The 23,705-nt window shown below is 39.2% G+C and overlaps 1 non-coding gene across 1 annotated transcript; it reads right to left on the reverse strand.

The window, feature by feature from the left end:
- Positions 1 to 9,654: 9,654 nt before the first annotated feature.
- Positions 9,655 to 9,726, reverse strand: TRNAC-ACA. The gene has a single exon. It is a non-coding gene; the product is annotated as a tRNA-Cys (tRNA).
- Between the last annotated feature and the right edge of the window lie 13,979 nt (positions 9,727 to 23,705).

A 23,705-nucleotide genomic window follows, 5' to 3' on the forward strand; every position in this document is an offset into this window, starting at 1 on the left:
TACTCACTAGCTACTACTTATGTAGCCCTCAGAATGTGGCTAGAGCACCACTCTCATTCTCTTACTTACATTATTTCATGCAATCTCAGCTACCTTCATTATGGATGAGATTATATCATTTTATCCCCATTTTACAGGTGAGGAAGCAGGAGCAAGAGATTTAGATAACTTGCTTCAGGTTACCCGCAGAGAGCAAGTGTGGAGCCTGGATTTTCATCCAGACAGCCTGACTCCAAAGTTTGAGCTCTCAGTCACTACATTCATTCTTAGGATTTACTAGGGTTTCAATAAACATTTGTAGAAGAAACATGTAATTCCTGAAATTCCACAATTATTATTTCTTTTGTTAGCTTTAAGACTTCTGATTCCTAAGCGATATGAAATCTAAGGGTAGACTGTTATAATTTTTTACTTGAACTTTTATGAATATATTTATTGGTCCTGTAGTGACAGCAAATTTCGATAAGAAAAAGAAAATATGACGAAGGAAGAGACCCAGTTAATAATCTATATTAAACTTGAGACTCAAAATTTGGTTCCAAATTTTCAGCAAATGGATAAAGTAAAACACAAAGCAGAAAATCATTCAATTGCAATACATCTTCTTGTCTGGATTGTCTCAAGAATGCACCAAATGTAATCAATAACTTTAAAATCTTAGGTATATATTTAAAAAAGAAAATCTTTGGTAAATGCTTTTGAATACTTCTACTTTGTGCTTCAATTTATTAAGAGTTTAAAACTGATTCCTATACCATGTACAAGTAGGCCATCTGGAAACTGTTAGACACAAACATTAATAAACTTAGTTCTTGCTAAAAATAAATACCTAAATTGTTTAATATGATTACTTGATCTCTATTATTTCTTTTAAGGATTTACACAAAATGTATAAGTCCAAAATAAACTTCTAAGTATCTTCAATGATTTTGAAGAGATAAAACTTCCCTGGTTAGATCTATTTTCTCTTCTTTACTGATGTTATCAGTGAAATAATTTCCATGCAGTGAATTTTCTCATATATTATCTCACATTTACTGTGTTGCAAAACCCTGAACCTGACAAATGGGAAATAGGTTTAACTATATTATCTTTAATGTGGATAAGAATTCCTTTTATTTCTGAGAGGTTGCCTAACTGACTAGTCATGTAATTAGCAATTTGTGAAGATAAAAGTCACTTCAAGGTCATCAATAGCATGTCTGTAGTATTAACCCCTACACATACAACCAAGTATCAGACTATATGGAAAAGGGAAAGATCTGAAGACCACTGAACCTCTTGACGTACTAATAACTTGAAAGTTGGCACATACCAATTTTTAAAGCAAAAGTTCTTTATGAGAGATATAGTGTAGGTCTGATTTTGAACTCTTGGATGAAGAATAACCATTTTGCACTTGTTTGAAAATTAACAAGATGCCAGATACAACCTATTTTGAACTTGAAATGCTCTCAAGAGGAAAATTTGATCATTTAAAAAGACAAAAAACTATGTGTGTTTAAGATTATAAATTCTAAAGGTAGTCCTGGTATAAGTCTTGCCACTATCTTTATTGAATCTCCTCTTAAATGTCCTCATCTTTAAAGGGTTGCTGTAAAAAGTAAATGAAGTAACACATGTAAATTGCTAACACAGTGCCTGAACACATCCTTAAGTTTTCCTTTGCAAGCCGTTTGACATTGGGAAACTCACCTACTTTGCTGTGCCTCAATTTTAGTTCTTACATAAAATAAGAAATATAGTACAAACTTTGAAGGTTTTTTATGAGAATTAGGAACCATGTGCAAAAATTTCTGACATTTAGAAGGTACTTTACAATTTTAAAGCAATTTTCATATTTGTGCATTCTGAATATTCTCTCTGATGCTTTTGAATTCTTTTTTTTTTTGCTCTTAGACTTTCTGAGATATGATCAATATTATAATGATTCATGTTTTGTCCCAGCAAAGAAAATCTTTGTTGTCGTTTCTACTTAACATAATTCTGAATCACTTTGCTGTACAGCAGAAGATAACATAATATTATAAATCAACTATGCTTCAATAAAATAAAATTTTAAAAAATAGTGTCAGCTAATCCAGAGAGAAAAGTAGGTCTATAAGAAATCAAATGTAGTTGGCAGTTTTCTGACTATCATATCATCTCACTGATGAGAATTTATGTGTATGTCCTGATAAGCCTATTTCAAATCAAATCAGACTCAAACTTTCTTTAGCCATTCATATTTTCTAGTGTCTTTCAATGTTCCTATCCCTAGATGCGTGCGTGTACATACACACACACACACACAAACACACAAAATCTGAGATGGGTTTATCATCTAGTACTGCATATTCCAGCAATATATCATTAACATAAACATATTGAATTGTAAGACTTCTAAGTCTGGGTTTTTTTGGCAAAATGTTCTGTGGAGTGGTGTACGAGCCAGAAGCTTGAACCAACACAAGAGAGGATGGGATGGAGGAGGGAAAGGCTCAGAGGTGACGTCCAGACTCTGCTGGCCCCCTTTGGGCCAGTACCCCAGGCTGGCCTCCAGCATGACTCAATCCAAAGCCTCCTCAGAAGACTTGGCTGATGTTACTTCCTGACCAGCCAGATTTGGCTCAACCACTTGAACAGGCCAAAGCCTGCTAAAGAGCCTATTACTAGATTCAACGTTCAGGAATAGAAAGGAAGGGAGAGAGGAAATAAGGCAAGAACTGAAACCTGTTAAAACAACATTATTTCCCCATAAATGTCATCTTTTGTCAACAGAGCTCACATTGAAGACTTGTGAAAGGTTTGGAATTCTAAAAGGCTTTTTCTGTGCTGGACACTCCTCCATATCCAATGTATGACTCAGAATAATGTTAAGTTTCTGACAATAAGAACCTGAAGAACATCAAAACCTCACCCAAAAAGAAAATCAAAATAACCTGACAGGTCAGAACGACCATCATCAAAAAATGTACAAACAATAAATGATTGAGAGGGTGTGGGGAAAAGGGAACACCTTTACCTGTTGGCGGGAATGCAAATTGATACAGCCACTATGGAGAACAGCATGGAGATTATTTTTAAAAACTAGGAATAAACCTATCATATGATCCAGCAATTCCACTAGTGGAAATATACCCTGAGGAAACCAGATATGAAAAAGACACATGTACCCCGATCTTCACTGCAGTACTCTTTACAACAGGTAGGATGTGGAAATAACGTAGATGTCCATTGACAGATGAATGGATAAAGAAGCTGTGGTACATATAAACAATGCAATATTTCTCAGCTATAAAAAGGAAGGCATTTGAGTCAGTTCTGATGAGGTGGATAAACCTAGAGCCTATTATACAGAGTGAACTAATTCAGAAAGAGAAAGACAAATATTGTTTGTTAAATACCGCATATATGTGGAACTTAGAAAGATAGTACTGATGATCCTACTTGCAGGGCAGCAAAAGAGACACAGGCATTTTGGACACACTGGGGGCAGGAGAGGGTGGGATGATATGAGACAACAGCATTGAAACATATACACTACCATATGCAAAATAGATAGCCAGTGGGAGTTCAATGTATGACGCAGGGAAACCAAAGTCAGTGCTCTGAGACAACCTAGAGGGATGGGATGGGGTGGGGCGGGGGGGGGTCAAGTGGGAGGGGACATATGCATACCTAATGCCAGTTCATCTTGATATATGGCAAAATCATCACAATATTGTAAAGTTATTATTCTCTAATTTAAAAGTAAAATATATATTAAAAAATAACCTGGCACAATAAGTCTATTCCACCAAGGCAATGGCACCCCACTCCAGTACTCTTGCCTGGAAAATCCCATGGACGGAGGGGCCTGGTAGGCTGCAGTCCATGAGGTCTCTAAGAGTCAGACACAACTGAGCAACTTCTCTTTCACTTTCACTAAGACTGTCTATGAAAGAAGATACCTTGTTTGTTTAGATATCTGACTTAATTTTTAGAAGAAAAAAAATACATATGTAAATGTCAAATGAATCGGGGGAAAAGTCAGTTACATATGGAATCACAGTGAGAAACACAGAACATTACCCTCCAATATGGTTTTTGAAACCTCATAGGTAGATATTGATTTTTTTAAACTGCAGTATTATATACCTAAAGTAGGCTTCCCAGATGGTTCAGTGGATATAGAATCCTTCTGCAATGCAGGAGACACAGGAGACGAGGGTTTGATCCCTGGGTCAGATTCCTGAATGGCAGTCCACTCCAGTCTTCTTGCCTAGAAAATCCCATTGACAGACGAGCCTGACAGGCCACAGTCCATGGGGTCTGGCGTCACAAAGAGATGGACACGACTGAAGCAACTGAGTACACACACCTCGACTACTGCGGAAACTTTTGATTTTTTTGAATGATGATGATGATGATGATAAAGACCAGACTTACTGTATGCCAAACATGACACTCTGAGTTGTGTAGATAACTCGCTTAATCCTCAAAACAGCTCTGTAAAGTAGGTTATTCTCTTTTTTCCCATTTAGCTGAGCAAAAGGAGGCACAAGAAATGTAATTTAAGAAGCTGTCCTTACACACTAGCAACCTGTAGAACCAGAATTTAAACCCATACTGCCTGGCTCTTGAGAACACAGCATCCACCATCTCACCATAGTTCTTCTTAGTGAATAGCAGTCAATTTTAGCAGTCACTAAATCCTTCTAGCTTGCAGACTAAGTAATTCTAGGGATGGAAGGCAAGGATGGTGCTTAGCCATTCAAGGCACACCCTCCATCCTCTGAAACAGCTCCAGTTTGATAAGCTGCTGCCTGCTGGAAGCATGTTGTACTAACTATATTTCCTTCTCGAATTCTCATTCTCTGATGGCTTGTTACTTTTAGGTTGTTCTCTGCCATAGCTCTATCTCATACTTTGGACTGTGACATTTATTCTACTTAGCTCTTAAATCTTCCTAACATAAAATATATATCTATATAATATCTTTGCTCTGCACTTCTTACCCAGCTTCTCTCTCAGAATAGGTTTGTTTGGGATTTGCTTTTCTGTCTTCTACAGCTGGGCTAGAACAGTCTGGAGAACTAGAGGACTAGAATCCATTTGAATATTGACAACTCGATGTACAAGTATGCCATATGCTTGAATGTGCAATGTCTTGAAGACACACTTTCACCATGGGCCCTGACCAACATTGCTTATCTTTAGGAACATAACAAGTGAAGACTTTATAGTGGTTTCTCAAAATTATCGAATATATTCCTAGGCCTTCCTTCAAATCTTCTGATAAAATTATAATTGTTCACCATGTGTTTGCAACACACAACTCAGCAAATGCTCCCCTTTGGCTATTTACTGCAGGCTGGAGATTTATCCAGGTGCCTCCATACATCACCCTAAACCAGACATTGAACTGTTGGAGGAGACTAAGTGGCCTTTTTTATGTCCCAGCTGACGTATCACTAGCAGCTGCACCATGAGTTACTAAAGGGAGCAGGGGTGTCTCAATCATTGGTCTCTATCCAAACTCAGTCAAAAACTTAAAATAGAATGATGATTTTTCTTTAGGAATTAATCCAACAAATACTTATTAAGTATAAATTATGCACAAAGTAGTGTGGTAGGCTATCAGTTCAGTTCAGTTGCTCAGTTGTATCCAACTCTTTGCAACCCCATGGACTGCAGCACACGAGGCTTCCCTGTCCATCACCAACTCCTGGATCTTGGTAGGCTATGGAGCTAAACAATTATAATTATAATAGTAGTGGTAGTAGTTGAAGTAGTAATGGTTAATATTTTTAACTTCTTTCTGTGTTAAGCTCCGGGCTAAACACTAAAAATTTTTTTATTTCAGTTGGTCCTCACATTATGCCAATCTTTTTATCCCATTTAAAATGAGAAAACTAAGGCACAGTAAAGTAACTTGTCAAAGTCACAGATCTAGTATGTGAAGGCACTAGATTCTAGTTCTGACTTCAGTCTGAATCTGGAATTCTCACTTTGACCACTCCATGTACACACACATTTGTAGGACAGAGATCAAACGGATGTGCTGTCTATGCTTATTCTTGCTCCAAGAATTACAAACATCCCTCTGGCTCAGTCATTCTTCAACTGTATCAGTGTGGGTGAGAGTTTTCTACTATATCATGTCAAGAATTCAGCCACACTATTGTGGTAGTTGCACACTAAGCAATATTTCAGACATTCTTCCTAGGTTGTTATAAAGTAGCAGAACTCACAAAAACATCGTGTCCACAACCATAGTACTTTGAATGTTTTATTATAAGTCCTGATGGCTAGAGCCACAAAGTAAAAGGAACAATGGTTGTTGATTTCTTGTTGAACAAGCTGTTACAATGCTTTTTTCCCATTGCAAACGTTGTAGTCTAGAGTCACATATCACAATATTTCTTCTTCCATACGTGCTTTATCATGACAGGTTCACAATAGAATATCATCTTGATTTTAAAATTGTCAACGTACTTTGGATCATAGAAAAAGCAAGAGAATTCCAGCAAAACATCTACTTCTGCTTCACTGACTATACTAAAGCCTTTGAAGTGAGTAGCACAGGAAACTGTGGAAAATTCTTAAAGATATGGGAATACCAGACAAACTTATCTATCTTCTGAGAAACCTTTATGCAGGACAAAAAGCAGCAGAACTGGACATGGAACAATGGACTGGTTCAAAACTGGGAAAGAATTACATCAAGGCTGTATACTGTCACCCTGCTTATTTAACTTATATGCAGAGTACATCATGAGAAACACTGGACTGGAAGAAGCACAAGCTGGAATCAAGATTGCTGGGAGAAATATCACTAATCTCAGATATGCAGATGACACCACCCTTATGGCAGAAAGTGAAGAGGAACTAAAAAGCCTCTTGATGGAAGTGAAAGAGGAGAGTGAAAAAGTTGGCCTAAAGCTCAACATTCAGAAAACAAAGATCATGGCATCCGGTCCCATCACTTCATGGGAAATAGATGGGGAAACAGTGGAAACAGTGTCAGACTTTATTTTGGGGGCCTCCAAAGTCACTGCAGATGGTGATTGCAGCCATGAAATCAAAAGACGCTTACTCCTTGGAAGAAAAGTTATGACCAACCTAGATAGCATATTCAAAAGCAGAGACATTACTTTGCCGACTAAGGTCTGTCTAGTCAAGGCTATGGTTTTTCCTGTGGTCATGTATGGATGTGAGAGTTGGACTGTGAAGAAGGCTGAGCACCAAAGAATTGATGCTTTTGAACTGTGGTGTTGGAGAAGACTCTTGGGAGTCCCTTGGACTGCAAGGAGATCCAACCAGTCCATTCTGAAGGAGATCAGCCCTGGGATTTCTTTGAAAGGAATGATGCTAAAGCTGAAACTCCAGTACTTTGGCCACCTCATGTGAAGAGTTGACTCATTGGAAAAGACTCTGATGCTTGGAGGGATTGGGGGCAGGAGGAGAAGGGGACAACAGAGGATGAGATGGCTGGATGGCATCACTGACTTGATGGACGTGAGTCTGAGTGAGCTCCGGGAGTTGGTGATGGACAGGGAGGCCTGGCGTGCTGTGATTCATGGGGTTGCAAAGAGTCAGACATGACTGAGTGACTGAATTGAACTGAACTGAACTGAATGACAGAAAGTGAAGAGGAACTGAAGAACCTTTTGATGAATGTGAAAGAGAAAAGTGAAAAAACTGGTTTAAAACTCAACATTCAAAATGCTAAGATCCTGGCATCTGGTCCCACTAGTTCATATCAAATAGATGGAGAAAAAAGTGGAAACATTGGCAAACTTTATTTTGGGGGGCTCCAAAATCACTGCAGATGGTGATTGAAGCCATGAAATTAAAAGAAGCTTGCTCTTGAAAGAAAAGGTATGACAAACCTAGACAGTGTATTAAAAAGCAGAGATATCGCTTCGCCAAGAAAGTCCGTAGAGTCAAAGTTATGACTTTTTCAGTAGTTATGTATATGGATGGGAGAGATGGACCATGAGGAAGACTGAGCACTGAAGAATTGATGCTTTCAAACTGTGGTGCTGGAGAAGACTCTTGAGAGTCCCTTGGACAGCAGTGAGATCAAGTCAGTCAATCTTAAGGAAACCCACCCTGCATATTCTTTGGAAGGACTGATGCTGTAGGTTAAGCTCTTTGGTCACCTAATGTGAAGGGCCAACTCATTGGAAAAGACCCTGATGCTGGGAAAGATTCAGGGAAGGAGGAGAAGGGGGAGACAGAGGATGAGATGGTTGGATGGCATCACCAACTCAATAGGCATGAGTTTGAGCAAGCTCCAAAAGGTGATGAAGGACAGAGAAGCCTGGCATGCTGCAGTAAATGGGGTCATGAAGAGTTGAACATGACCGATGACTGAATAGCAACAACTAAGATGCAGCTGTCTAAGAACTACTGGGCAATAAGGTCCTTCATTGGTAATGTTTTATTCCTTTTCAGATATTGGAGCTGTTGGCTAGAAGGTTAAAGCCTAGAATCATGAAAAGACAGAAAGCAGCCTTGTGTGACATTTAGACTTTAGACTTTAATTTTATATTATTCTGTCCCAAATGCTCCAAGTCCCAGTGATTTCTTCCCAAAGTCTAGCCACATTCTTATACTAATATTTGATAAAGACTTTCTCCTTGACAAAACTTCAATTAGGCTGCTCTGAGAGGCTCTTCCTCTATGACCTTGTGCTCTGCTTTTTCTGTGCTTTGCCCAGTTTTAGCAAAAATCCTGTTGAGGCAGATTAATAAAAATCCCTTCCTTGATATTTTATCAATCTGGCCTAACTTCAGCAAGAATCTTGTCAAGTCAGGTCAGCCAGAATCACCTTAGCTTTGATATTTACTCAGTTATTTCCCATCCCCCACCCCACCCTGTTTCCTGGCTGTAAATCTTCACTTGTTCTTAAACTGAGTTCAGCACTCTTTCCTACTGGAAAACTCTCTCTGCAGTGTCCCTCTTGAAAGTTCTCCTTACCGTCTTTAACACATGTCGTGAAAAGCCTTTCATTAACACTTTTAAAATACTCTTGCCTGTCACTAGAGATGATTTTCATGTCTCTTCTCACTTTCTGAAAATACATGTTGGTAGGTTATTACCATATGGACCAAACCCAGAAAATGGAGACTAGTTGAAGCATTAAAATTCCATCTCCCTGACTTACTCGTTATTCAGATCATTCCTATAAGGGTCCTAAACCACACTAACATTCTCCCTGAAGATTATTTCTAACTGCTAATGAAATAAACAAGATGTGTTATAATTATAAAAGGCTTGCATAACTCAATTAGGATTTCTGGCAGTTAGTTTATCAAACAGTTTTTAGATTATAGGATTTTCCTTCCTTTTGTCCTCCCATACTTGTTCTTTTTTCTTAAAGAATTTCAAAATCAGGAGCAGATTCATTCTAAATAAACTCTTTCCAAAGTGCACATTTAATGCTGGCATAAATTGGACAGGCCCCCCAGTGCAAGGATATTTTCTGGGTGATCCCAACTTTCACAGTAGAAAGCTGCCTTAATCTGATCATTCAGATTACTCCTACAAGAATCCTGTGAAGCTCGCTCAGTTGTGTCCAACTCTTTGCGACCCCATGGACTGTAGCCTACAATGCTCCTCCATCCATGGGATTCTCCAGGCAAGAATACTGGAGTGGATTGCCATTTCCTTCTCCAGGAGATCTTCCCAACCCAGGGATCGAACCTGGGTCTCCCGCATTGTAGGCAGACGCTTTACCATCTGAGCCACCAGGGAAGCGCTAAACTACATTAAATTCTCCTGCAGGGGGGCATTTCATCAGTAGATTTTCTCCATGTAAAGAAAGGATAAAATGAAAAATCTCAAAAATTTTGGCATGTTTTGAAACTATGATTTGATTTTCTATAATTATGAAAAATATCAAGCATCAGATGTAAAAATTAATAAATAATCACCCATTCACTCATAACTCAAATTCATCAAATGTTGGCATTTTCACCATAATTTTTTAAAGTTACTCTTTTAATAAAGTGTTTCAGATTGTCGAAACCCACAATGTATGCTTTCTTCAGTTCCCTTTCTTTCCTTCTCAAATGTAACTACTGTTTTATATTTGTGACATGCGAAGAGTTGACTCATTGGAAAAGACTTTGATGCTGAGAGGGATTGGGGGCAGGAGAAGAAGGGGACGACAGAGGATGAGATGGCTGGATGGCATCACTGACTCGATGGACGCGAGTCTGAGTGAACTCCGGGAGTTGATGATGGACAGGGAGGCCTGGTGTGCTGCGATTCATGGGGTCGCAGAGTCGGACACAACTGAGCAACTGAACTGAACTGAACTGACATCCATAAATGTACTATCATCACAAATGATATATTCATTGATACATTCTATCTTTTGTGCCGATATGACTGAACTGACTTAGCAAGGCAACAGCATTCAATGTATATATATAATTCTTGTACATTAAAAAGTACTGCATATATAATTTGGGTTTGTATGCTGTATGCAGGTCAGGAAGCAACAGTTAGAACTGGACATGGAACAACAGACTGGTTCCAAATAGGAAAAGGAATACGTCAAGGCTGTATATTGTCACCCTGCTTATTTAACTTATATGCAGAGTACATCATGAGAAATGCTGGACTGGAAGAAACATAAGCTGGAATCAAGATTGCTGGGAGAAATATCAATAATCTCGGATATGCAGATGACACCACCCTTATGGCAGAAAGTGAAGAGGAACTAAAAAGCCTCTTGATGAAAGTGAAAGAGGAGAGTGAAAAAAGTTGGCTTAAAGCTCAACATTCAGAAAACGAAGATCATGGCATCTGGTCCCATCACTTCATGGGAAATAGCTGGGGAAACAGTGGAAACAGTGTCAGACTTTATTTTTTTGGGCTCCAAAATCACTGCAGATGGTGACTGCAGCCATGAAATTAAAAGACGCTTACTCCTTGGAAGAAAAGTTATGACCAACCTAGATAGCATATTCAAAAGCAGAGACATTACTTTGCCGACTAAGGTCCGTCTAGTCAAGGCTATGGTCTTTCCTGTGGTCATTTATGGATGTGAGTTGGACTGTGAAGAAGGCTGAGCACCGAAGAATTGATGCTTTTGAACTGTGGTGTTGGAGAAGACTCTTGAGAGTCCCTTGGACTGCAAGGAGATCCAACCAGTCCATTCTGAAGGAGATCAGTCCTGGGATTTCTTTGGAGGGAATGATGCTAAAGCTGAAACTCCAGTACTTTGGCCAATTTATGGGAAGAGTTGACTCATTGGAAAAGACTCTGGTGCTGGGAGGGATTGGGGGCAGGAGGAGAAGGGGACAACAGAGGATGAGATGGCTGGATGGCATCACTGACTCGATGGACATGAGTCTGAGTGAACTCCGGGAGATGGTGATGGGCAGGGAAGCCTGGCATGTTGCAGTCCATGGGGTCACAAAGAGTTGGACTCGACAGAGCGACTGAACTGAACTGAACTGATGCTGTTTAATATTCCATATTTTTATGTCCATTTTCTCCTGCTGATGGACATTTAGGTTGTTCTTAATTTGTTCCTACTATGAGTACTTGGAAATTGGTCCTCTCAAGTTAAACAATGACAATTTTATAGAACATGAACAACAAACAAGGCCACTCTGTGACTGCGATAGATAAGACAAAAACCTGGGGTACTATTATAATTATACTGAATAAAAACAGGAACAGGAACATTGCTCAAAAAATAAAAATGAAGAGAATCCCTTTATCCTGGCTAATAAAAATAACTGTTTCTCCTTTTCCAATTACAGTTGCAGATTCAGTCTATACTTCCCTCTTTCTATATCAATTCAATTCAGTTCACTCTCTCAGTCATGTCTAACTCTTTGTGACCCCATGGACTGCAACATACCAGGCTTCCCTGTCCATTACCAATTCCCAGAGCTTGCTCAAACTCATGTCCATCGAGTCAGTGATGCCATCCAATCGTCTCATCCTCTGTCATCCCCTTCTCCTTCTGCCTTCAATCTTTCCCAGCATCAGGGACTTTTCAAGTGAGTCAGCTCTTTGCATCATGTGGCCAAAGTATTGGAGTTTCAGCTTCAACATCAGTCCTTCCAATGAATATTAAGGACTGATTTCCTTTGAGATGGACTGGTTGGATCTCCTTGCAGTCTAAGGGACTCTCAAGTGTCTTCTCCAACACCACAGTTCAAAAGCATCAATTCTTTGGTGCTCAGATTTCTTTACAGTCCAACTTTCACATCTATACATGACTACTGGAAAGACCATGGCCTTGACTAGATGGACCTTTGTTGGCAAAGTGATGTCTCTGCTTTATAATGTGCTGTCTAGGTTGGTCATAATTTTCCTTCCAAGGAGCAAGCATCTTTTAATTTCGTGGCTGCAGTCACCATCTGCACTGATTTTGGAGCCCCCCAAAATAAAGTCTGACACTGTTTCCACTGTTTCCTCATCTATTTTCCATGAAGTGATGGGAGCAGATGCCATGATCTTAGTTTTCTGAATGTTAAGCTTTAAGCCAAACTTTTCACTCTCCTTTTTCACTTTCATGAAGAGGCTCTTTAGTTTTTCTTTGCTTTCTGCCCTGAGGATGGTATCATCTGCATATCTGAGGTTATTAATATTTCTCTCAGCAATTTTGATTCCAGCTTGTGCTTCATCCAGCCCAGCATTTCTCATGATGTACTCTGCATAAAAGTTAAAAAAACAGGGTGACAATATACACCCTTGACGTACTCCTTTTCCTATTTGGAACCAGTCTGTTGTTCCATTGGAGAAAGAAATGGCAGCCCACTCCAGTATTCTTGCCTGGAGAATCCCAGAGACAGAGGAGCCTGATGGGCTGTCGTCTATGGGGTCGCACAGAGTTGGACACGACTGAAGCGAATTAGCAGCAGCAGCAGCAGCTGTTGTTCCATGTCCAGTTCTAACTGTTGCTTCCTGACCTGCATACCGATTTCTCAAGAGACAGGTCAGGTGGTCTGGTATACCCATCTCTTGAAGAATTTTCCACAGTTTATTGTGATCCACACATTCAAAGGCTTTGGCATAGTCAATAAAGCAGAAATAAATATTTTTCTGGAACTCTTGCTTTTTCAATGATCTAGCAAATGATGGCAATTTGATCTCTGATTCCTCTGCCTGTTCTAAAACCAGCTTCAACATCTGGAAGTTCATGGTTCATGAATTGTTGAAGTCCAACTTGGAGAATTTTGAGCATTACTTTATTAGTGTGTGAGATGAATGCAATTGTCCAGTAGTTTGAGCATTCTTTGGCATTGCCTTTCTTAGGGGTTGGAGTGAAAACTGACCTTTTCCAGCCCTGTGGCCACTGCTGAGTTTTCCAAATTTACTGGCATATTGAGTGCAGCACTTTCACAGCATCATCTTTTAGGTTTGAAATAGCTCAACCGGAATTCCATCATCTCCACTAACTTTGTTCATAGTGATGCTTCCTAAGGCCCACTTGACCACTTTCCAGGATGTTTGGCTCTAGGTGAGTGATCACCCTCATGAAGATTTTTTGTATAGTTGTTCTGTGTATTCTTGCCACCTCTTCCTTATCTAGGTCATGAAGATCTTTTTTTGTACAGTTCTTGTGTGTATTCTTGCCACCTCTTCTTAATATCTTCTGCTTCTGGTAGGTCCCTACCATTTCTGTCCTTTATTGAGCTCATCTTTGCATGAAAATTTCTTTTGGAGAAATCTCTAGTCTTTCCCATTCTATTGTTTTCCTCTATTTCTTTGCACTGATCACTGAGGAAGGCTTTCTTTATCTCTCCTTGCTATTCTTTGGAACTCTGCATTCAAATGGGTATATCTTTCCTTTCTTCCTTTGCTTTTCACTTCTCTTCTTTTGACAGCTATTTGTAAGGCCTCCTCAGACAGCCATTTTGCTTTTTTGCATTTATTTTTCTTGGGATGGTCTTGATCCCCGTCCCCTTTACAATGTCATGAACCTCCATCCATAGTTCATCAGGTACTCTGTGTATCAGATCTAGTCCCTTAAATCTATTTCTTACCTCCACTGTATAATCATAAGGGATTTGATTTAGGTCATACCTTAATGGTCTAGTGGTTTTCCCTACTTTCTTCAATTTAAGTCTGAATTTGGCAATAAAGAGTTCATGATCTCAGCCATAGTCAGCTCCTGGTCTTATTTTTGCTGACTGTATAGCGCTTCTCCATCTTTGGCTGCAAAGAATGTAATCAATCTGATTTTGGTGTTGACCATCTGGCGATGTCCATGTGTATAGTCTTCTCTTGTGTTGTTGGATGAGGGTGTTTGCTATGACCAGTGCATTCTTTTGGCAAAACTCTATTAGCCTTTGCCTTGCTTCATTCTGTACTCCAAGGCCAAATTTGCCTGTTACTCCAGGTGTTTCTTGACTTCCTACTTTTGCATTCCAGTCCCCTATAATGAAAAGGACATCTTTTCGGGGTGTTAGTTCTAGATGGTCTTGTATGTAGGTCTTCATAGAACCTTTCAACTTCAGTTTCTTCATCATTACTGATCAGGGCATATATTTGAATTACCGTGATATCGAATGCTTTGCCTTGGAAATGAACAGAGATCATTCTGTTGCTTTTGAGATTGCATCCAAGTACTGCATTCTGGATCCTTGTTGACTATGATAGCTACTCCATTTCTTCTAAGGGATTCTTGCCCACAATAGTAGATATAATGGTCCTCTGAGTTAAATTTACCCATTCCAGTCCATTTGAGTTCACTGATTCCTAAAATGTTGATGCTCACTCTTGCCATCTCCTGTTTGACCACTTCCAATTTGCCTAGATTCATGGACCTAACATTCCAGGTTCCCATGCAATATTGTCCTTTACAGCATCCGACCTTGCTTCCACCACCAGTCACATCCACAACTAGGTGATGTTTTTGCTTTGGCTCTGTCTCTTCATTCTTTCTGGAGTTATTTCTCCACTGATCTCCAGTAGCATATTGGGCACTTACCGACCTGGGGAGTTCATCTTCAGTATCCAATCTTTTTGTCTTTTCATACTGTTCATGGGGTTCTCAAGGCAAGAATATTGAAGTGGACCACATTTTGTCAGAACTCTCCACCATGACCTGTCTGTCTTGAGTGATCCTGTGTGGCATGGCTCATAGTTTCATTGAGTTAGACAAGGCTATGGTTCATGCTATTATATTGGTTAGTTTTCTGTGAGTGTGGTTTCCAGTCTGTCTGTCTTCTGATGGAGAAGGATAAGAGGCTTATGGAAAATTCCTGACGGGAGAGACTGAGGGGGAAACTGAGTGTTGTTCTGATGGGTGGGGCCATGCTCTTTCTATACAAGAATTAACAATTACACAATTATTGTACTTCCAGACAATATCCAGTTCAGAGCAATGTCTCACCTCTTATGTCCTCCTCTAAAGCACTTATCCAAGGCTTAATCCATAACAAGTTCTTTCTGACCCTCTCTCACTCAGATGCAGCTCAGGTCACCATAGTGAGTGATCTCTCCAGTGCAACAAGCAAGAAACTCAATGGTTCAGCTTTACGTATGTTCATGGTGGCTTTGGCTGCAGCGGCACTAAGGTGGTTAAACACCTTTCCACAGAAAGGAGTGAGTCTCTACTGTGTCACTACTGAGTCACTCTATTCCATATTAGTCAGAATAACAGTCAATGGTGAGTTTATTTTGTTTCCAAGAAAATCAGAGAATTCCAAAACTCTCTAGGATCTCGTTTTCTTTTATTCATTTTTCCTGAAGTCTATTTGTGCCCTTTGACCACTATCTATTGCCTTGTTTTTCATTTTGTTATATATTTACAATTTTCTGTTATGTATTTATGTTTTCTAGGTATAAAACTTTTATAGATAGCACTGAAATTTTGTGTGTTAAGTCATCCTTATTGATATTTTTATGATTTATGATCTTTTTGACCTAAAACCTACTTCCTTATATAAAAGTCATAAATATATCCTTTTGCAAAAGATCTAATATCAAAGTTTTTTTTTTCACACTAACCTCCTAGAATTTATTTTATGTGTGGTAAGAGGTATTAATATTATTCAATTTTTTCTAGTCTGGATAACAAAATATCCTGATATTTAAAACGTATTAAATAGTCTTTCCTTTCCCCATCCATTTATAAAAACTTGATATTTATCAAGCTTCCAAAGGTGTGTGGATCTGGTTCTTGATTCTGTTTTTGTCCCACTGTTTTTTCTATCCCTGAATCAGTAAACAGTTTTCATTGCTACTGAGTCTTATTCCTTTCTTTCATAATATTCATAATTTGTAACTAAATACATTTTTCAGTAATGTATAAGTTTCTCATTAGACCACTAAGTTCTATGTGGTAAGCTCAGTGTTTTGCACAGTGTCTAATACACAGTGAAAGAAAGTAAAGTAGCTCAGTCGTGTCTGACTCTTTGTGACCCCATGGACTGTAGCCTACCAGTCTCCTCAATCTATGGGATTTTCCAGGCAAGAATACACAGTAGAGACTCACTATACATTTGCTGATGGATGAGTGACTAGAATAAAAAAACTCATATTAGAATATCATCATAATATTCAAGTAGGTCAAGCTGAAGATGGCAAGAGTGGCATCTTAATGGCAAGAATGAACATCAACATTTTGGGAATCAGTGAGCTAAAATGGACAGGAATGGGTGAATTTAATTCAGATGACCATTATATCTACTATAGTCAGCAAGAATCCCTTTAAAAAAATGAAGTAGCCCTCATAGTCAACAGTAGTCCAAAATCCAGTACTTGGGTGCATTCTCAAAAATGACAGAATGATCTTGATTCATCTCCAAGGATTCATTAATAAATGAATTCCAAGGACTCATTCATTGATTCAAATGAATCAATGATCTTGATTCATTCAGCATCACAGTAATCCAAGTCTATGCCCCAACCACTAATGCTGAAGAAGCTGAAGTTGAACGGTTCTATGATGACCTACAAGAACTTCTGGAACCAACACCAAAAAAGATGTCCTTTTCATCAGAGTGGACTGGAATGCAAAAGTAGGAAGTCAAGAGAAACCTGGAGTAACAGGAACGTTTTGCCTTGGAGTACAAAATGAAGTAGGGCGAAGAACTAACAGATTTTTGCCAAGAGAACACACTGGTCATAGCAAAGACCCTCTTCCAATAACACAAAAAATGATTCTACACATGGACATCATCAGATGGTTAAAGTTGAAATCAAGTTGACTATATTTTTTGCAGCTGAAGATGGAGAAACTCTGTACAGTCAGCAAAAACAAGACTGGGAGACAACTGTGACTCAGATCATGAACTCCTTATTGTAAAATTCAGGTTTAAATTGAAGAAAGTAGGGAAAACCACTACATCATTCAGGTATGACCTAAATTAGATCTTGTATGATTATACAGTGGAGGTGACAGATAGATTCAAGGGATTAGATTTGGTAGACTGAGTGTCTGAAGAACAAAGGATGACAGTTTGTAACATTGTACAATTTGTGATATTGACCAAAACCATACCAAAGTAAAAGAAATGCAAGAAGACAAAATGGTTGTCTGAGGAGGCCTCACAACTAGCTGAGAAAAGAAAAGAATCAAAAGGCAAAGGAGAAAGAGAAAGATATACCTAACCGAATGTAGAGTTCCATAGAAGAGCAGGGAGAGATTTTTTTTTTTAAAGTATTCTTAAATGAATATTGCAAATAAATAGAGGAAAACAATAGAAAAGGAAAGACAAGAGATCTCTTCCAGAAAATTAGAGATACCAAGGGAACATTTCATGTAAAGATGGGCACAGTAACGGACAGAAATGGCAAGGAAGGACCTAACAAAAGCAGAAAAGATTAAGAAGAGGTAGCAAGAATACACAAAAGAATGATGCAAAAAAGGTATTAATGACCCAGATAATTGTGATGCTCTGTTCACTCACCTAGAGCCAGACATTCTGGAGTGTGAAGTCAGGTGGACCTTAGGAAGCATTCTTATGAACAAAGCTAGTGGATATCATGGAATTTCATCTGAGTTATTTCAAATCCTAAAAGATGATGCTGTTAAAGTGCTGCACTCAATATGCTAGAAAATTTGGAAAACTCAGCAGTGGCCACAGGACTGGAAAAAGTTTTCAATCCAATCCCAAAGAAAGGCAATGCCAAATAATCTTGAAACTATGGTTCAATTACTATCATTTCACATGTTAGAAAGATAATGCTCAATATTCTTCAAGGTAGATTTCAACTTGACTACTGGTACATTCATACATCCAGTAGTCATGTATGGATGTGAGAATTGAACCACAAAGATGGCTGAACACTGAAGAACTGATGCTTTCAAACTGTGATGTTGGAGAAGACTCTTGAGAGTCCTTTGGACTGCAAGGAGATCAAATCAGTCAATCTTAAACAAAATCAACACTGAAGATTCATTGGAAGGACTGATGCTGAAGCTGAAGCTGCAATAATTTGGCCACCTGATGTGAAGAGCCAACTCATTAGAAAAGACCATGATGCTGGGAAAGAGTGAAGGCAGGAGGAGAAGGGGACAATAGAGGATGAGATGGTTGGATGGCATCACCTATTTGATGGACATGAGTTTGAGCAAACTATGGGAGATGGTGAATGACAGGGAAACCTGGTGTGCTGCAATCCATGGGATGACAAAGAATTGGACATGACTGAGTGACTGATCCACAACAAAGACTTTGATAGTACTTGAACCAAGAACTTCCAAATGCAAAAGCTAGAATTACAAAAGGGACAGGAACCAGAGATCAAACTGCCAACATCCATTGGATCATAGAAAAACCAAAGGAATTTAAAAAAAAAATCTACTTCTGCTTGACAATGCTAAACCCTTTGACCATGTGGATCACACCAAACTGTAGAAATTTCTTAAAGCAGTGGGAATACCAGACCACCTTACCTGTCTCCTGAGAAACCTATATGTGGGTCAAAAAGCAACAGTTAAAACTGGACATGGAACAATGGACTGGTTCAAAATTTGAAAGGAATACATCAAGGCTGTATATTGTCACTCCTGCTTATTTAACTTCTTTGCAGAGTACATCATGGGAATTGCCCAGCTGGATAAATCACAAGCTGAAAACAAGACTGCCAAGAAAAATATCAACAACCTCAGATATGCAGATGATACCACTCTTATACCAGAAAATGAGGAGGAACTAAAGAGCCCCTTGATAGGGGTCAAAGAGGAGAGTGAAAAAGCTGACTTAAACTCAACATTCAAAAAGCAAAGATCATGGCATCTAGTCCCCTTAATTCATGGCAAAGAGATGGAAAAAAAATGGAAACAGTGACAGATTTTATTTTCTTGGCTCCAAAATTACTGTGAACAGTGACTGCAGCCACAAAATTAAAAGATGCTTGCTCCTTGGAAGAAAAGCTATGACAAAACTTTATTGTTGTTCAGTCACTAAGTTGTGACTGACTCTTTGCAACCTCATGGACTGCAGCATGCCAGGCTTCCCTGTCCTTCACCATCTCCCAGGGCTTGCTCAAACTCATGTCCATTGAATCAGAGATGCCATCCAACCATTGCATCCTCTGTAGTCCCTCTGCTTCCAATCTTCCCAAACATCAGGGTCTTTTGTAATGAGTTGGCTCTTCACATCAGATGGTCAAAGTATTGGAGCTTCAGTTTCAGCATCAGTCCTTCCAATGAATATTTAGGATTGATTTCCTTTAGGGTTGATTGATTTGATATCCTTGTAGTCCAGCAGACTCTCAAGAGTCTTTTCCAACACCACAGTTCAAAAGAATCAATTCTTCAGTGTTCAGCCTTCTTTATGGTCCAACTCTCACATCCATGCATGACTACTGGAAAAATCATGAGTGTGAAGTCACTCAGTTGGGTGTGACTCTTTGTGACCCCGTGGACTGTAGCCCACCAGGCTCCTCTGTTCATGTAATGTTTTAGGCAAGAGTACTGGAGTGGGTTTCGATTTCCTTCTCCAGGGCATCTTCCTGACCCAGGGATTGAACCTGGGTCTCTGCATTGCAGACAGATGCTTTACCATCTGAGCCACCATCAGTTCAGTTCAGTTCAGTCGCTCAGTCATGTCTGAGTCTTTGTGACCCCATGAATTGCAGCATGCCAGGCCTCCCTCTCCATCACCAACTCCCAGAGTTCACTCAGATTCACGTCCATTGAGTCAGTGATGCCATCCAGCCATCTCATCCTCTGTCGTCCCCTTCTCCTCCTGCCCCCAATCTCTCCCAGCATCAGAGTCTTTTCCAATGAGTCAACTCTTCGCATGAGGTGGCCACAGTACTGGAGTTTCAGCTTTAGCATCAGTCCTTCCAATGTACACCAATGAATCAGTCCTTCCAATGAATGGACTGGTTGGATCTCCTTGCAGTCCAAGGGACTCTCAAGAGTCTTCTCCAACACCACAGTTCAAAAGCATCAATTCTGTGGTGCTCAGTTTTCTTCACAGTCCAACTCTCACATCCATACATGACCACTGGAAAAACCATAGCCTTGACTAGATGGACCTTAGTCGGCAAACTAATGTCTCTGCTTTTGAATATGCTATCTAGGTTGGTCATAACTTTTCTTCCAAGGAGTAAGCGTCTTTTAATTTCATGGCTGCAGTCACCACCTGCAGTGATTTTGGAGCCCCCAAAAATAAAGTCTGACACTGTTTCCACTGTTTCCCCAGCTATTTCCCGTGAAGTGATGGGACCAGATGCCATGATCTTCGTTTTCTGAATGTTGAGCTTTAAGCCAACTTTTTCACTCTCCACTTTCACTTTCATCAAGAGGCTTTTTAGTTCCTCTTCACTTTCTGCCATAAGGGTGGTGTCATCTGCATATCTGAGGTTATTGATATTTCTTCCAGCAATCTTGATTCCAGCTTGTGCTTCTTCCAGCCCAGTGTTTCTCATGATGTACTCTGCATATAAGTTAAATAAGCAGGGTGACAATATACAGCCTTGACGGACTCCTTTTTTCCTATTTGGAACCAGTCTCTTGTTCCATGTCCAGTTCTAACTGTAGCTTCCTGACCTGCATACAGGTTTCTCAAGAGGCAGTTCAGGCGGCCTGGTATTCCCATTTCTTTCAGAATTTTCCACAGTTTTCTGTGATCCACACAGTCAAAGGCTTTGGCATAGTCAATAAAGCAGAAATAGATGTTTTTCTGGAACTCTCTTGCTTTTTTGGTGATCCAGCAGATGTTGGCAATTTGATCTCTGGTTCCTCTGCCTTTTCTGAGCCACCATGGAAGCCCGAAAAACCATAACTTTGACTAAATGCACCTTTGTCGGCAAAGTAATGTCTCTGCTTTTAAATATGCTCTGCCATCCAACCATCTCATAGTCTATTGCCCTCTTATGCCCTCAGTCTTTCCCAGGATCAGGGTCTTTTTCAATGAGTCAGCTCTTTGCATCAGGTGGCCACAGTATTGGCACTACAGCAACCATCCATCCAATGAATATACAGGGTTGATTTACTTTAGCTTTGATTGGTTTGATCTCCTTTCTGTCCAAGGGACAGACCTAGACAGTGTATTAAAAAGCAGAGACATCACTTTGTGAACATACAACTCTTCTTCCTTTTTTCATGGTCTGTTCTGTTCAGTAGCTCAGTCGTGTCCAAGTCTTTGTGACCTCATGTACTGTAGCATGACAGGCTTCCCTGTCCATCACCAACCCTTGGGGTTTGTTCAAACTCATGTCCATTGAGTTGGTGATGTCATCCAATAGCAATGTCAGTAATAAATGCTTACCTAGTAATATGTCCTAGGGTCCAGTTGACAAGTATCTTATATTAGTTCATCTAATCCTCACAAATATCCCATGTTGTGTGTGCACTTCATTACAGCTGTTTAAAGATGAGAAAACAGGACAGAGAGTTTAAGCAACTTCCCTAAGGTCATTCAGCTAGTATATGATTAAAACAGAATTTGAACTCAGGTAGTCTTGCTTTACAGTTCATGCTTTTGGAGAAGGAGAGAATTTAAACGTTTGTGTTCATAGCTTATTTGATGCAGACATTGTCAAGTCTCTATTTTGAAATGTTTTTCTAATCAAACTATCTTTTAGAAAGATAATTTGTTGATTACATAAAGGGAATATTCACGGGTAGGCCCGGTTTCATTGGCGAAAGCTATGGAACTGGCCTCTTCAAGTCTGCTTAGTTATGGCTTGAAATCCTAAAGGAAGATTTTCCCTCTTTCAGGATCCACATATTAGAAATGATCATATGCATAGATACACATTACCTTTTCTTCTCAACTATCTCCTTTTTCTCCCGAGTCAGATGTTTTCCAGTGTTCAGGTGGCAAGCTTCCTTCTGCGTAATACACACCTAGAGCTGAGAAGTAGAAGGAATTGAATCAGCAGCCACCCCCAACCCCTCTAACTGCTCTGCCTTCCCCTCACATAGCTTTTAATCTCTTTACAATGAGCTTTGTTTAGCTTGAACTTAGTCTTTTTACCCATGAAAGTTGGGGTTGGAATTAGATTGGGTTTGTCTTTAATCACTCCCTGTTTTTTAAGTGGGCAGATCTTTAACAAAATTATAGCCTTCTCATTTTTCCCATGACTATCTCACACAGAGCTATTACAGATTCTATCAGGAAGAGAGTTCCCACTAGTTTTTTCCTCCAGAAAAATTTCACACCTGTCTTTCAGTTTGGATTCCTCATAGTCTCTGGACTACTGATGGCCCTGGGCTATTATGGACTTATTTTATTTAGTACACACTTTCTATAATTTAATGGGGTTGAAGAGGAAGTAAGTTTAATACATGTTCTCTATCTGTCATCTTGAACTGGCAATCAGAATAGAAACAGTTTGTGAATTCTTGAAAAAAATTTCAAATTTCCCTAGATATATTGCTTGACTTTTACAGGTACAGAAAAATTAATATTTGAATCAGTATTTCAGACAAAACAGAGCCATCTTCTATCACATAACTGGAAGTATGCCAATGATCACAAACCTTGTAGAATTTTGCAGAAGCTTTTCCTGGCTTCTCCATTGGTGGCAAATATATTTCCCACTTGCTTTCATTTTCTTTTTATTTTAAAATTAATTCTCCAGAATGCTGTGCTGTGCTTAGTCACTCAATTGTGTCTGACTCTTTGCAACCCCATGGTCTGTAACCCGCCAGACTCCTCTGTCCATGGGGATTCTCCAAGCAAGAATAGTGGAGTGGGTTGCCATGCCCTCTTCCAGGGGATGTTCCCAACCCAGGGATCAAACCTAGCTCTCCTGCATTGCAGGCAAATTCTTTACCATCTGAGCCACCAGAGAAGCCCAATTCTCCAGGGTAGGGTGTCTTTTTCTCAAGATAAGGTGAAACAAGGAATAAAACATTTTTAAAAAATATATAATATAATAATATGTATTTAAAAAAAATCTTTCCATAGCCTTTATAGTTTGACTTATCAACCTCAAGTTTAAATGAGAAATTATTATAATAACTTCTAAAACTAATTATAAAAGTGGTTCATGTTCATTATAGAAAATTGGGGAAGCCATATAAACATAATAATGAAATAAAACATATCTCCTAATCTTATCATCAAAATGAGGAACTTCTTGAATCTCTACTTGGCCTGTGACTTCTCAAAGTGTGTAATAATGAGAACCAAGAAATTTATCAAGGACTTTGCTCATCTGGTCTTTCTAATGATCGGTCAGTAAGTTGCTTTCCCAGAGTTATACAGCAAGCAGCACTAATGAAGACTTTAGAATTAGTTTTTCTTTACCAAGGCATAACCTAAGCTTTAAAAGATTTGACAAATTGTAAT

This window comes from Oryx dammah, unplaced genomic scaffold, assembly GCF_014754425.2.
Source record: "Oryx dammah isolate SB20612 unplaced genomic scaffold, SCBI_Odam_1.1 HiC_scaffold_29, whole genome shotgun sequence".
Classification (NCBI taxonomy): Eukaryota; Metazoa; Chordata; class Mammalia; order Artiodactyla; family Bovidae; genus Oryx; species Oryx dammah.